Genomic DNA, 15,856 nt, shown 5'->3' on the forward strand with positions numbered 1-15,856 from the left:
GTAAGGGAAGGATAAGCACATGAGGGTTGAGGTCCCTGCTCGTGAGATGGTTCAAATGAAACATAATTTGATTCCCATCCCTAGTCCCCTATCCGTGATAGTAAAGTAAAGGCAGACCTGGGATGAAGCGGTGACACAACTACCGTACAGAACCCACCAGTCTGCAGGTACAATAGAAAAGCTAGTAGTTTTGGAAGGAAAAAGAAAGACTCTGTGTTGGGGCACACTTTGGAAATATAAAATATGTTAAAACTTTACGTTTATTAAAGTTAATCATAAGAAAAAGGGATCGACATAGACTTTAGTATAAAAACAAACATAATTATGTAAATATTAGGGTCAAAATACCCTCTATTGACACTAATCATATTCCATAGTGGACAGTGTCAATTTGAGATTTACGCCTATGGTGAAAATAAAGAGGTATATATGATAACTAATACCCCTTTTACACTCGCATGAAAATCCCGGGATATTGCACGTGAACGCGCATCATCCCGGGATTTTTCTCAGTGTAAATGGGTACAGGGACAATTTCCCGGGACGAGCATCCCGGGATTTCATCCCAGGTCTAAAGCAGGGTTGAACCCGGGACCGTCCCGGGAAGCTGGGTAGTGTGAAAGGGCCCGTCCCGGGATTCACTACCCGGGACTGTTAAAAGGCCTCCGATTGGAGCTTTCATGGGCTCAGAAAAGATGATGTCATCTTTCAGAGCCCATTCGCCTTGCCGGAGACCTCATCTTTATAATGATGATGGCTCTTCGACTCTCGTCCTCCTTCCCCAAGTTTGCTTAACAGACTGAGCTGCCCGGGAATGAAGCACTGATGCTTAAAATCATCGATGGGAGATGATCACATATATATTTTTATTTTTAATATATATATATATATATATATTTTACCATCGATGGTTAGTGATTACATGGCTATCGATGGTAGCCATCGATTAGGGTGCTCCAATGTGTCCATCTCTCCTTTTCATGCCTCACTGCCTTTGGCTCCGCCTCCAGCTACGCCCCCAGCACCTGAATTATAGGGATATCCCGGGATCAGTGTAAATGGGGCTGTCCCGGGTCCATCCCAGGTCTTAGTGCAGTGTGAAAGGGGTCACTCCCGGGAATGCATCCTGGGACGCATCCCGGGAGTGACCCGGGAGTGCGAGTCTAAAAGGGGTATTAGTGTATCAGGACTACCTTTACTACATTTACTACTGTAATAAAATTAAATGAGTATCGTGTCAACTCCTTGATAATTGGTGCTGTGGGTAATCAGCTGAGCAAAGTTTAATTTTTAGGTATTTAAATATGTGTCATTAGATTTCTATTCCTAACAAGAGGATGTGTCGAAGTCGGAAAATATTACAGTACACACATCACGTACAAGCTCCACACAGATGGCCTCCGTGCGCGTGCTTGTTGTGCGTGCGCATATTCGCAAGTTGCGTATGACCGCTAACGTGGTCCTGCGTATTAGCGTGTGGTATGAGTAATTACGGTAGCATTTGTACTCACATGGAAAAGCCACAAAGACATATCACATATTTAATCCACATAGTGCACATGAACACATAGCCCACATGCACCACACCAGCAATTTATACTTGTTTAAATGATACAACAACAAAGGGATTCACCTTTACAGGATATGAGGGGACAGCATTAGGTTATGAGGTGGTATTTGGTATCCAGCTGTAGGGTATTTTAAGGGCAACATTCCAGTAGCAGTTTGCAGAAGATAGCACGCTCCTGCGCATAATTATGCGCAGGAACAGAATATTACTATTATACTGTATTTACTGTACTCTGATATTCGGCGGGAACGCAGTGGAGACCAACTGCAAGCACACCTGGAACAGATATCGCCCAGCTATTCAAACCAACCTATGACCCCTCCTGTACTGTAAATGACCAGCCCTTTGACCTATGGATGAAGAGGTTACAGTTTCCATTGTATTGTGTTTTTACCAACTGTATAAAAGCTGCCTAGCCGGTCACTCTCTCCCTGAAGATCATCTTGCTAGATTGATCTGAGCACCGGACCGTGTGGCGCTGGCGAAACCAAAACGTATGTACCATTGTATTGTAGCCTCTTTCATGTTATTGTGATTGTATATCTGTTGTAACCTCCTTTCAGCAATTATATGTTGGTGGGTCGGATCCCAACATCTTAAATACAATTGGTGTCGTGTCTCTTTTCCTGCTAAGGTTTTAAGTGTATTTCAGCCACATGTGAAGCTGCCTTGTGCTCTCAGCGTGTCGGTGTGTGCGTATGCACTGCGTGTACTTTGTACGTCCGTTGCGGCGTGTGTACGCAAAGTGCATACACGGTACGGGCCTTTGTGCGCTAACTGAGTAAAAAGTACGTAGGTAAAGGATTGAATACAGCGGCCGCAGCGGCTCGAATTTAAAGTGTATTGAGTGTATTAAAGTATTGCTTTTTAGTCCTGTAAGTTAATCAACATTAACAATTGGGAGCTCGATCCGGTTTTTCACATGCTCGTAGACTAGCAGGTCATAGCAGACTTTAATGTATCAGCAAAGGGTGGAGATGCATCTTTAAGTTAAACCTTTTCCTGGTTGCTTGGATGTTTTGAAACTCTATTTTGTGCTATTAGATTGCGTCTGCTCTGTCTGGTCTGCAGAGGTGCTGATAGAACCCGGAGGTAAACAGGAAAAAAGCTATTTAAAAAAATCTGTGTAATTTTTTTTGGCGCCAAAAGCGTACACAAAGGGTACCGATATTTTGCATACTCTCCCACATATTGTTGCCATAGGTTATTAGTCATTACAGATCTGTGTGAAATCAGATACCTTTGTTTGCTATATAGATAAATTTGAAAGAAATGTATTTAAGGGTGTAATTATAAAACACAAAACACAGTTCTGGCCTGGTTGTTAAGGTTTATACAGAATAAGTGTGGATTGTGTTAAGTGAGCGATTATAGTTAGTATTGCTCACATTTATAGAGACTGTGTGGTTTGTTGAATTGCGGACGTACGTTGTACACGTGGTACGGACAAAGTACAGGAGCGCACATGCAGCGTAAAGGCACGCACGGTCACGTGTTTACGCAAGGTTGTGTAGGAGTACGGACGCTAAGTACAAATTACACAATAGTTTGTTCAATTAAAGACGGGATAGTATACATTTAATACAATAGCACATAACTATCCGATTTCAAAAACAGATTACCTTGATATTTAGTTTAAAACTGTAAGTACCTCTGGGGTAAAGTAACCAACCTAAGGGAGTGGAAATTTTCTGTACAGAAAAGAAAAACAAGGTATATTTGAGTGAGTGAAAGCGGAGTGAGTGGAGCTGAACCCCGGAAAATTCAGGTCCCTTGGAAACACTGGGTTAGTAGAGGCCCGGTGGCGTAGGGTTCGCTACCTTACGTGATCAGAACTAGGTGGACTAGGTGATCTGGAGTGGTCTAGGTGTCCCATACAACCAGACTGGTCTAGGTGTTCTAGGTGGTCTACAGCAATCGTAAGGCATATAGATAACTAGTATCTATAGGCTGTGCGATTGAATCGCACGTCCGTGTATTCTACACAGCACAACGTGATACCATTGTGCCATAAGTGCTGTGGAAAAGCATACGCAGATGTGATTGTATAGACAAAGGGGTTTTTCTTTGATAACGTCGGGAAATCTCCCTGGTGGACTTCCATTGGAAAGGGTGACGCAATAGTTATTAGGCAACTGTTTTTTTCATCCTACAAAAATTCCAGTGGAAAGATACCGAAAAGGAATTTTTCGCTGCCTCTCTCGGGAAAATATTTCAACAGAACCTCCACCGAAAGAAGTTATGGTGCTGTAAGGTCTTATAGGAGCCCTAAGTTGGGTACATTGCGATCCACTATCGACAGTGTATCGTTGTACTCGCCAGCGTGGGCGAGAGCGAGTGAAAGGCGCTCGAGTAACTTTCACCGTCTGCTTACATTGAGTATTTTGGTGTTTGCGGGAATTTTTAGTTATTAAAAAGACCCACAAATATGGGAGCCAGTTGCTCAAGGGAGAGACGTTTATGCAGGGTTCAGGCTGGAGAATTGAGGCCAAAAGGGTCAGCAAGGTTTATCATGTGTGAGAAATATGGTCCACACACGGAGGCTTTTTGCAATGAGTGGGTACGTATGACTGCTAAAGATAGGGCCTCATTCCCAAGGGTGGGCAGCTTTGAATCAGAGGTATTGCAGAACATAAGGATTAGAATATGTCTGATTAAATCTAGAAAACAAAGGATCAGGCATACCGATTGTTTAAATCTGTGGCAGCAAGAGGGGGAGGTGCAAAAGGAACTAGCTCGCATGGCAGGTTCCAAACCTAGCGGGAAAGCGATTGCGAGCGCACCACCACCGCCATATGTTGATGGGGAGAAATTGGCTACAAGCAATGGTACCTTGGTAAAGGATAGGAAAGTGATTGATCAATGTGTTAACCCTAACCCTTGCCAGTTGTATCTCATTTTAAATTTTCCCCAGGATTGTGAGCAGGACGATGAACACAGCACGATATCGGCACTCCCTCTAGCACCCACCATACAGGACACCCAGGTGGGCACGGCCCAACCGCCAAGAGTAGTAGCGATACCCCCCAGCGGAGGGGTGAGTGAGGTTGTGTCCACTGGTAAGTACGGTACCATACATTATGCAGAGACAATAGCTCCTCGTATTATAGAAACAAACCAAAATTATATCGTTGAAGTAAATCCTGTCAGGGTAATTGCAGTCCCCAATGGGAAGACTGACAGTCAGGGAGTAACTCCCATCAGGAACATTGCCATGCATTGTCCTTGGTCCAGAGCAGAGTTAAGGTCAATTATGTCAGATTTCCCCGATCCCAGAAAAGATCTAGTCGGATGCCAAAAATTAGTTAAAGAATTAGGCAACGCCCATGAGCCCACAAATAAAGATTGGTGAACAGTGTTTACCCTCAAATATTGACATCCCAAAATTCATAACGGATTGTAAATTAGACGCATAGGTACCTCTCACTGGTGAGTACAATCAGGAGAATGTACGGCAAATCAACCTGCAATTAGGAGTGTATTTCCCTACTGTTGTTAAATGGAATAAAATCTTCTCCATAAGACAAAAGGAAGGTGAAATGGCATCTGAATATTTCCATCGAGCACTGCAGGTAATACCCAGATACACTGGGATTGAGGATATTAAGGAGAATGCACACCATAGGGAGGTAGCTGTCTATGTGTTGATGGACGGTTTAAAGGAGGCACTGAGGGCAAGGGTGCAAACCTCTCTACCTAATTGTGAGGTATCTCGGTGGCTGCACTGAGAGAGTCCGCTATCGAGCACGATCGTAACATCAGTAAGCACAGGGAGTTGAAAGGGTTGTTTTGCAGAGAAGCAAAAGAGGGACTGTTTTTGTGTCTCTCTGGGGCACACTTTGTTTAAATAGACTGATAGATAAATTTGTGAAAGTTAAACAATGTATATGCAAAGATAAAACTTAACTTCTAATTTTTTAAACAGACGAAAACAATGATAAAAATGTTGCTGTGTATGTCAGCAAAATTGATTAAGACAAGTATTAAATACAAATAAGGTGATATGTTACTCACTGGATGTACCGTAGGTGGCAGAAGATTTGTCTGCACACCCACTGGATATTGAGCGAGTGTTAATGTTCGACGTTTGTCAAAAGTGAAAATATAGAAATTCTTGTTATCTCCATCCACTTATGAATAGATATACACCTGTATATTCATAAGAGAGATTCAAGATGAACCGGCTTTTGTGAATCCGGACTCCTGGTGGACTAGTCAGCTTAGGTAAGTATGCTGCAAAAATCGCTGGTGGTGAATTTTACTGATCGGCAGAAGGTAAGTTCCTTAATACTACAGTACCCAGTATTCCCAGAGGGTCACCCTTTCTGGTACTAACCAGGCCCAATGCTGCTTGGCTTCCAAGATCAGACGAGATCGGGCATGTCCAGCATGGTATGACTGTAGAAAGTCAGGTAAGTGCCTATCTGCTGGGGGGAGGGCTGCTGCTGCTTGAGCTGATTAGGACAAATTAATCCGATAGATAACGCCAAATATTTGCCCAAGAGGCAGCTAGAAAGAGAGACACCACAATATAGATGAGTGAAATAGGTGCAAAAAGATTTGTTTCTCTCATGGGAAATCCCCCATAAAGGAATTCAGATAAGAACAAATACCATGAGAGAAACAAATCTTTTTGCATCGGATTAATTTGTCCTAATCAGCTCAAGCAGCAGCAGGCCTTACATGACTGTTTGCAATCCTTTCAACCTGAGAGTGGATCAGTGCTAATACAATATGTTGATGACCTGTTGTTGTGTTCTGACTCACTCGAGTCGTCCTTGGCAAATACTAAACAGCTTCTGTTTCATCTCTCCCAGACAGGACACAAGGTTTCAAAGGATAAGCTGCAGTTGTGCCGGACCAAGGTTAAATACTTGGGACATTGCTTGACACAAGGAGTTAGGCATTTGACTGCTGATAGGATACAGGCGATTCGCGACATGACTCTGTCGTAAACTCAACAACAGATATGCACGTTCCTCGGAATGTGTGGGTACTGTTGGAACTGGATTCCAGGATTCTCCATACTGGCATTACCTTTGCAGGAGATGATCTCTTCGAACAAACCAGAATGGGTCTCTCGCACAGAGGAGTCAGAACTGGCATTTGAGAGACTAAAACAGTGTTTATCACAAGCACCAGCATTAGGTATGCCAGATTATGAAAAGCCCTTTGAATTGTACGGTACTGAAAGTGCTGGGTGCGCGGCAGGTGTCTTAACACAGAGACATGGTGATGCCAGCAGACCGGTAGCCTACTACAGTGCACAGTTGGACACTGTAGCACAGTCTCTTCCCACTTGCTTGCAAAGTGTTGCAGCGATAGCTTTGCTGGTAAGTAAAAGCGAGGACGTAGTGTTAGGACACGACTTGACCATCCATACACCTCATGCAGTATCAGCCTTACTAAACTCAGCCCAAACCAGACATGTCTCATCTGCTCGATTTACAAAGTGGGAGTTATCACTGATGGCCCCGGTAAACATTGCCACAAAGAGATGCAGCTCACTAAATCCTGCAACCTACTTGCCAAGTGTGCCTGGTCATGCACAAAGGGTGGAGGATGAGAACGATGGTGAAGGAGGATTTAGTGCAGATACTGATACGCATGATTGTATGGAATACCTGAACCAAACTTTCACTGCGAGACCTGACATCAGTGACAACCCACTGGAAGCAGTAGACTTTACCTTCTACACTGACGGTAGTTGCTACAGACAGACGGAATCGGGACACCTGTGCACTGGATATGCAGTAGTAGATGACGACGGTATCATAGAAGCTGAACCACTTGGTCCACCGCACTCAGCACGTCACTGAGCTGGTCGCACTGACCAGAGCATGTGAGTTGGCCAAAGGTAAGTCAGCTAATATTGGAGTGGTGCATGATTTTGGGGCTCTGTGGCGCCTCAGAAATTTCATGACGGCAGCTGGCACACCTGTAGAGCATGCGTCCCACATCAAAAGACTCCTGATAGCAATACAGGAACCAGGCAGAGTGGCTGTTATCAAGTGTAAAGCACACACTTACAACCAAGACCCAATTTCACTTGGTAACAGCTGGGCAGACGAAGCTGCTAAATCAGCAGCAAGCACAACCATATGAACTAACATTACATCACTGATGACATTTGAAACAGTTAACATGTAACAGTTAATTGAAATGCTAATTTGTGTTCCCTACAGGAAAAGGCGGTCTGGAAGGCAAAGGGATATGGTCAGGAGTCCTCAGGACTTTGGACAGATGAACATGGTATGCCAGTGGCCCCCAGAGCATATCTTCCAAGTCTAGCTGAGGCGGCACACTGTCTGACTCATCTGGGCAAGGAGGGTATGTGCAAGCTGGTAAGAGCCTACTGGAGTGCGCCAGGATTCTCTTCTCATGCAGGTAAGAAAGCAATGACATGGCTTACTTGCTTGAGGAAGAATATTGGTAAGGCAATACCAATGGAGTCATCCCATATCCCTCCTACAGACGGACCTTTTCAGATAATACAAATCGACTTCATACAGTTACCACCCTGTAGGAATTTGAAATATGTGTTAGTATGTACTGATGTGTTTTCCAACTGGGTTGAAGCATTCCCCGCTGCCACAAATATTGCTGTATTCACTGCAAAGAAAATTGTGCAGTAATTTGTGTGCAGATATGGTATCCCTAGAATGATTGAAAGTGATAGGGGTACCCATTTTACAGGTGAAGTCTTTCAGGTCATGTGCAAACTGATGGGAATTAATAGCAAGCTGCATACTCTGTACCGGCCACAGGCGAGTGCGAAGGTGGAGAGAATGAACAGCACTATTAAGAACAAGCTGAGCAAAGTGATGGCTGAAACTGGATTGTTGTGGCCAGAAGCTTTGCCACTAGTGTTGTACAGCATCAGAACCACTCCCAGGTTACCGCTTAACTTATCACCCTTTGAAATTCTTTTTGGTCGACAACCTCATTTAATGATAGACCCCCAGGATGATTTGAAATGCAATAGTGAAATAACTGTGAAATATTTGGTTAGGATGAGCCGGCAGCTGAGAAATCAACAAAGAAATCTAAAGCTGGTGATTCCTGACCTACCGAACAGTAATTGTCATGACATTGAGCCTGGGAATTATGTGATGATTCAAAATTTTCTACGCTCAGGTTGCCTCATAGACAGGTGGGAAGGACCGTATCAAGTCTTGTTAACCAGCACGACAGCACTAAAGGTCGCCGAAAGAGAGACTTGGGTCCACTCGTCCCACTGCAAGAAGGTCGCTAACCCGGAGAAAACTCATGACAAAGAGCAAGGTGAAGAGAACCTTGTATCACTAGAGTGTTTGTTCTGGGAAAGCTGAGAGGCAGGACTGTTGAAACGGCACCTGAGCACGGAGAACAACAAAATCAGAGGCGGTTGTCATACCAGTTTTCTTTTTTCACCTCCCACTGCATTTTCCTTTTCTTTCTCCCCCTTCTTATCTCCCTTCTCTTCCCCTAATGAAATGGATCTATCACAAGAGATTGCGTTTCGGGTTCTGCTGGTAATTTTGTTTTTGATCAGGACAATCTGTTTTGGTGAGGGTCCCATAGAGGTCGAGCAAGGATCTGGAATTGGTTCTGATGGCGAGTATGAATTTGTAGGATCTCAGGAGCAGCACATCACTCTAGTAAAGGCTGGCATCAGTAAGCGCTCTGGTAGTCACGGAGCTCGGAGGCAATGTGAGGGGTTATTGTCTGATGAATATTGTATTTGTAGGAATTGTGAGAACATAGTCGAAGATGGGTGCATCCAGAGATGTCAGTCCAATATTAATATCAACATGGACCGACATCCGTTGCGTGATTACCACTCATTAGTGGGTAAGGTCTTAAACCAGACAGAATGTTGGGTGTGCTCACAGGTACCTCAAGGACAGAGTAAGTCAGGATTAGTGCCATACCCTTTAGCAATAGATGAGGTACTCGAATTACGGGGTGGGAGACCGGTGGACAAGAAATTCAATATATCTAGGCCCCCTAGTTTGAAGCTCCACCAGTATCATGTAGATAGGTCACTGCTGTGTTTTAATATTTCCAATTTCCAAAAACCAGGAAATTGGGAAGTGACATTGAATAACCAGACAATGACCTCTTCACACAGAGCTGATAGGATTCCTATTGACTCTGAACTTGTACGCAAGATAGCCAACAGTGGGAACTATTTTCGCCGGTACCGGTATACACATGGGAGCAAAACCATGTGGGTTGGAAAGGTATCGCAGGGGTATTGTGCCCACATCATCCAGCCCGATACTTGTACTGAGCAAATGGGAGAACTAGGGATTGGTTTCTTTACATGGAAGATTTGCAATATGGTGATGTTACATTTTGTCCCCTATGTTCTCCCAGATGATGCCTATTTCATATGTGGGAGGAAAGCGTACAAGTGGCTTACTCCGAGCTCTGAGGGATTGTGTTATATTGGGAGAGTACTACCAGAGGTCATGACCATAACCCACGATAAAATGAAAGATGTTCACCGCAACGCTCAGACTCCTTATGCTCATACCCATTATGAACACATCATCAAGAGACACCTCATAGATAGGACAGAGCACACAGCCTCTGATTTGATCCACGAATCCACCGGGATTCAGTTCCTTCTCGCATTAGATATCACCCGTACTGCCAGAGGAACTATAAATTATAGGTACATCCATGTGCTAGCAAACTTTATAGATAATATCACTGAGATGTATGATGACACCTTCAGGTATACAGGAAGGGAGTTACAAGCCTACAAGAAGGAACTGATCCAGCACAGGATGGTCCTGAATTACGTTACAGCTGTGACAGGTGGGTACTGTGTTACCCTGGCAACTCAATATGGCGTGAAGTGCTGTACGTATATTACGAATAGCACTGACGACCCTACGGAGATCATCGATCAAAAGATGGATGAGATCTTACAGTTGAAGTGGGAGTTCTGGAGGAAGCACAATCTTACCTTGACGGCTGTGGGTAATAAATTGACCGGCTGGGTCTCATGGCTAAACCCACTCAAATGGTTTTCTGGATTAGGAGAGTGGGTGCAGAATGTAATTGCAAGTGTGGGAAAGTTTCTCCTTTGTATCCTAGGCGTCGTCATAATTATTGGTTTGATATTCAGGTGTGTTAAAATTCTAACGAGGCGCAAGCACGGGACAAATTTGATGAGTCTAAGGAGCGAGGGCGTTGTTGCAGCAGCAGATTTGGTTTATTATCCATCCATAAAAACAGTGTTATGATAAGGATTACAAATGAATTTCATGGCCATTTTTCTCTGTCTCCCCCTTTACCCAGAAACATCCAACCGGAAAAGACGTCAGCGAATGTATTTTTATATGTGTCTTATCTTCATCTCTGCAACCTCCAGTTAATGGCACACATAGTCGACAGGTGTTATCCACATATACTAGCACTCACATATGTTCCCCCTCCATGTATCATCAACTAAACGTGCTCCCCATTTGTTGGTACTAGAAGCCGAAGAGGCGAGGGTTGAAAGCCCTTGCCCGAACAAAGCTTGGTAGTGTTTGTTTGCCCAGGTACAGACCCTTACTATGGGATAAGAAGGATTTAATGTATACTTCGCAATAACTTGAAGCTTACTTATAACATATACGGCACGATGATACATGCCCCCCCAGACATTGATTCATACATACATGCTTTTACTATCCCACTAGGCTATACATTTCCCACCTACAACTCTCCCCTGATCATCCAAGCTTGTATATATATTGTATAGGTAATATTTTTAGTTTATTAGTTAAGAGTGGCAGTTATTGATGACTGCCAAAGGGTGGACTGTCGAAGTCAGAAAATATTACAGTACACACATCACGTACAAACTCCACACAGATGGCCTCCGTGCGTGTGCTTGTTCTGCCGTGCTTACGCATATTCGCAAGTTGCGTATGACCACTCACGCAGCCCTGCGTATTAGCGCGTGGTATGAGTAGTTACGGTAGCATTTGTACTCGCATGGAAAAGCCACAAAGACATATCACATATTTAATCCACATAGTGCACAATGAACACATAGCCCACATGCACCACACCAGCAATTTATACTTGTTTAAATGGTACAACAAAGAGATTCACCTTTACAGGATATGAGGGGGCAGCATTAGGTTATGAGGTGGTGTTTGGTATCCAGCTGTAGGGTATTTTAAGGGCAACATTCCGGTAGCAGTTTGCAGAAGATAGCACGCTCCTGTGCATAATTATGCGCAGGAACAGAATATTACTATTATACTGTATTTACTGTACTCTGCTATTCGGCGGGAACCCAGTGGAGACCAACTGCAAGCACACCTTGAATAGACATCGCCCAGCTATTCAAACCAACCTATGACCCCTCCTGTACTGTAAATGACCAGTCCTTTGACCTATGGATGAAGAGGTTACAGTTTCCATTGTATTGTGTTTTTACCAACTGTATAAAAGCCAAAGCTGCCTAGCCGGTTACTCTCTCTCTCTGAAGGTCATCTTGCTAGATTGATCTGAGCACCGGACCGTGTGGCGCTGGCGAAACCAAAATGTATGTACCATTGTATTGTAGCCTCTTTCATGTTATTGTGATTGTATATCTGTTGTAACCCCCTTATATGTTGGTGGGTCGGATCCCAACATCTTAAATACAATTGGTGTGGTGTCTCTTTTCCTGCTAAGGTTTTAAGTGTATTTCAGCCACATGTGAAGCTGCCTTGTGCTCTCAGCGTGTCGGTGTGTGTATGCACTGCGTGTACTTGGTACGTCCGTTGCAGCGTGTGTACGCAAAGTGCATACACGGTACGGGCCTTTGTGTGCTAACTGAGTAAAAAGTACGTAGGTTAAGGATTGACTACAGCGGCCGCAGCGGCTCGAATTTAAAGTGTATTGAGTGTATTAAAGTATTGCTTTTTAGTCCTGTAAGTTAATCAACATTAACAGATGTAGATATAGAGGTAAAGCCAATGTTTCCTCCACCACTTCTGCTGTTATGATTAACTTTAATAAATGTAAAGTTTTATCATATTTCATATTTCCAAAGTGTGCCCCAACACAGAGTCATTCTTTTTCCTTCCAAAACTACCACTTGTATTACTGACTCTGGGAGCACCACCAACATATACATATACACAATAGATACCCATAATAGGGATCATTTATTCGTTACATATTGTTGGTCTCTGCGAAGGCATATGCAAAACCCTCCGCAAACAGAAATCCAGTGCGGTGTCCAACCCAACTAAGCATATACAATAGAAAAGCTGCCAGATAATCTTGTAGTTCAAATGAGGTCCAATACCTGCAGGGTTCCTCAGATGGAAGGTATAATTTCTAAAGCTCTGGCAGCTTCAGAAGCAGGTCTGATCACTCAACCACTGGAGACATTTTTTTCCAAAGGGGAGGACCCTTGTGCAGAGTTCTTGGAAGCAGTTTTGGGTATGAGATTTAACAGATAAAATCTACAACCAAGATGCCTAGAAAGAAAAGGTAATTGTCCACTCTCCCTCGGGCAAGCTTGTGGATAGGAAGGGAGAAAATCCCCCCCATCTTGGTTACTAGCTACAAAGGGTGTGTTTTAAACGAGTAAGGGAAAGCAGGCCGCCAAAATGGCACCCGGAGCGGCATAGGGGGGAGGGGCAGCGGGCCGCCCGCGGGCCAACAGCAGGAAGGTAAGGGGGGTCGGGCAGGTATGCCCGGCCTCCCTTTCACACTTGGGAAGTAGGGCAGCAAGTTAGGCTGGAGATGGGAGGTCCAGGCAGGAGGGAGTTAAAAGGCCAGAGGCAGGGGGAGGCAGCATTCACCCAGGTAGCAGCACAGTGCAACATAATCTCTGGAGAACAAAGAGCTGGCCCAGAGCCACGTGCAGCCTGGAGTTTCGGCAGGCATAGCAGATCACTTACTACAAGTTGTGCAAAGGGTCCCAGCAGCAGCAACAGGACCACACAAGCATGGAGAACCAGCAGGGAGATCCAGAAAGAATTGCAACATTCCCTCCCAGCAACAGCATCCCAGTCTCTGGAGAACAAAGAGCCAGGGAGACCCAGCAGAAAGCAAAGTATCCCACAGTGTTTCTAAGAGGACGTGGGGGGAGTAAGTCATACTGAACAAAGACTAGGGACATCCCTAACAAAGACTTCCACAGAGAGGAGATTCTGCAACAGCAGCACAGTGGGGTCGTTTTAACGGCCATAAGCGAAGGCATGCCCGTGGCCACAGAGTCAGATGGTCCAGAAGCCGGGATAGAGGAGCCAGGTACATCGGGAGCAGCGTAACCATGCAAGCCCTTCACTCAGAGCAGACGGCATCGGTCACTGTCCCATGGGAGAGCATCGCCAGCAGCAAGCAGCGGACGTCACTTTTCACCAACAAGAGCTTACAGCAGGCAACGCCGGTTGTGTCGAGGATGCAGCTGTTTCAGGCATGCGGAGAGGCAGGAGTAGCGGTACCAGCATCAGGAGCAGCGGTCCGAGTATCGGGGAGGCCGCGGCCAGCATCGTAATCCACAGAGGTGTTGGACCACCAGCACAGAGCAACAGGAGCATCAGCATGTGTCGGCAGCTTTTGTCACGCTGAATAGGACACCGCAGGGGAGCAGCGTAAATCACGATCCACGCTACAACACGCCACGGAGAGGCAGGAGCAGCGTATCAGCATCAGGAGTGGGAGCAACGGTCCGAGTATCGTGGAGGCAGCAGGCAGCATTGTAGTAAACAGACATGTTGGACCAACAGTACAGCGCAACGGGAGCATCAGCACGTGTCGGCAGCTTTCGTCATGCCAAACGGAACACCGCAAATCATGATCCACGCTACAACATGCTGCGGTTGTGTCACCACGAGCATCAGCCAAGATGAGGGGAGCTGAGACAAGGATAGGAAGACACGGGCTACGCTAGGGTCGGCGATGCTCCAACGCTTCTCACGGACTGCGTAAAGCACGTCCAGATGCTAGGGACACTGCTGTAGGTTTTGCTCGGTGCCAGGACTGCATCAACCGAAAGAATCATTGCCGGGGGCGGTGCGGTCGAGGAGGAGACGACACACAGGAACGGTGAGAACATTGTCAATAATAGCAATTTGCATAATGTCATTGTTACGCCGGGAAATGTGCGGTATGTACAGAATGTTAGCAATTCTGTGGTTAAATTTGCGGGGGTGCCTTGTAATAGCTACAAGGTGCAGCTGAGCTTAGAACTAGAGCAGTGCCCTGCGGAGTAAAATTAGGACGATGTGCAGCCTTTGTGCAAGCGGGCACCCTGTAGGATGCGTTTTCATGTCAGTAGCAGGCCATTTGCCTGTACTAACCAGAAAGGGGATAGAAAAAGGGGTTTCCATTCCAAAGATATACGCTCATTAACGGAGGCAGGTTTGAGGGAAAAGGAGAAGGCCAAACAAAAGGGAGGAACACAGTCAGACAGCTATAAAACAAGTGAGCATTGGCTGAGCAGCATAATATGTACCATTGCTTCCTCTCAGCACTGGAGTTGTGAGTTCAATTCCTGACCAGAGCTATATCAGTGTGGAGTTTGTATGTTACACCTGTGTCTGCCCGGTTTTCCTCTGAGTGACACTGTTTTTCACCCGGAGGCAGCCATGTGCATGTTAAATACACCAATTCCATATATCCCGTGTACAAGGAAAACAGGGGTAAGGTGTGGTGAAAATATGACTAGTGATGAGCGCCTGAAATTTTTCGGGTTTTGTGTTTTGGTTTTGGGTTCGGTTCCGCGGCCGTGTTTTGGGTTCGACCGCGTTTTGGCAAAACCTCACCGAATTTTTTTTGTCGGATTCGGGTGTGTTTTGGATTCGGGTGTTTTTTTCAAAAAACCCTAAAAAACAGCTTAAATCATAGAATTTGGGGGTCATTTTGATCCCATATTATTATTAACCTCAAAAACCATAATTTCCACTCATTTTCAGTCTATTCTGAATACCTCACACCTCACAATATTATTTTTAGTCCTAAAATTTGCACCGAGGTCGCTGGATGACTAAGCTAAGTGACCCTAGTGGCCGACACAAACACCTGGCCCATCTAGGAGTGGCACTGCAGTGTCACGCAGGATGTCCCTTCCAAAAAACCCTCCCCAAACAGCACATGACGCAAAGAAAAAAAGAGGCGCAATGAGGTAGCTGTGTGAGTAAGATTAGCGACCGTAGTGGCCGACACAAACACCGGGCCCATTTAGGAGTGGCACTGCAGTGTCACGCAGGATGTCCCTTCCAAAAAACCCTCCCCAAACAGCACATGACGCAAAGGAAAAAAGAGGCGCAATGAGGTAGCTGTGTGAGTAAGATT

The 15,856-nt window shown here is 45.1% G+C and overlaps 1 protein-coding gene and 1 pseudogene across 5 annotated transcripts in view; both read right to left on the minus strand.

The window, feature by feature from the left end:
• LOC134969034 (general transcription factor II-I repeat domain-containing protein 2-like) overlaps positions 1 to 15,856 on the minus strand; it is a 473,133-nt gene that overhangs the window by 357,402 nt on the left and 99,875 nt on the right. The gene's annotated exons all lie outside the window — the stretch shown is intronic.
• On the minus strand, positions 5,858 to 5,976 carry LOC134971057 (5S ribosomal RNA; annotated as a pseudogene).

Source organism: Pseudophryne corroboree, chromosome 11 (assembly GCF_028390025.1).
Source record: "Pseudophryne corroboree isolate aPseCor3 chromosome 11, aPseCor3.hap2, whole genome shotgun sequence".
In the NCBI taxonomy this organism is placed as follows: Eukaryota; Metazoa; Chordata; class Amphibia; order Anura; family Myobatrachidae; genus Pseudophryne; species Pseudophryne corroboree.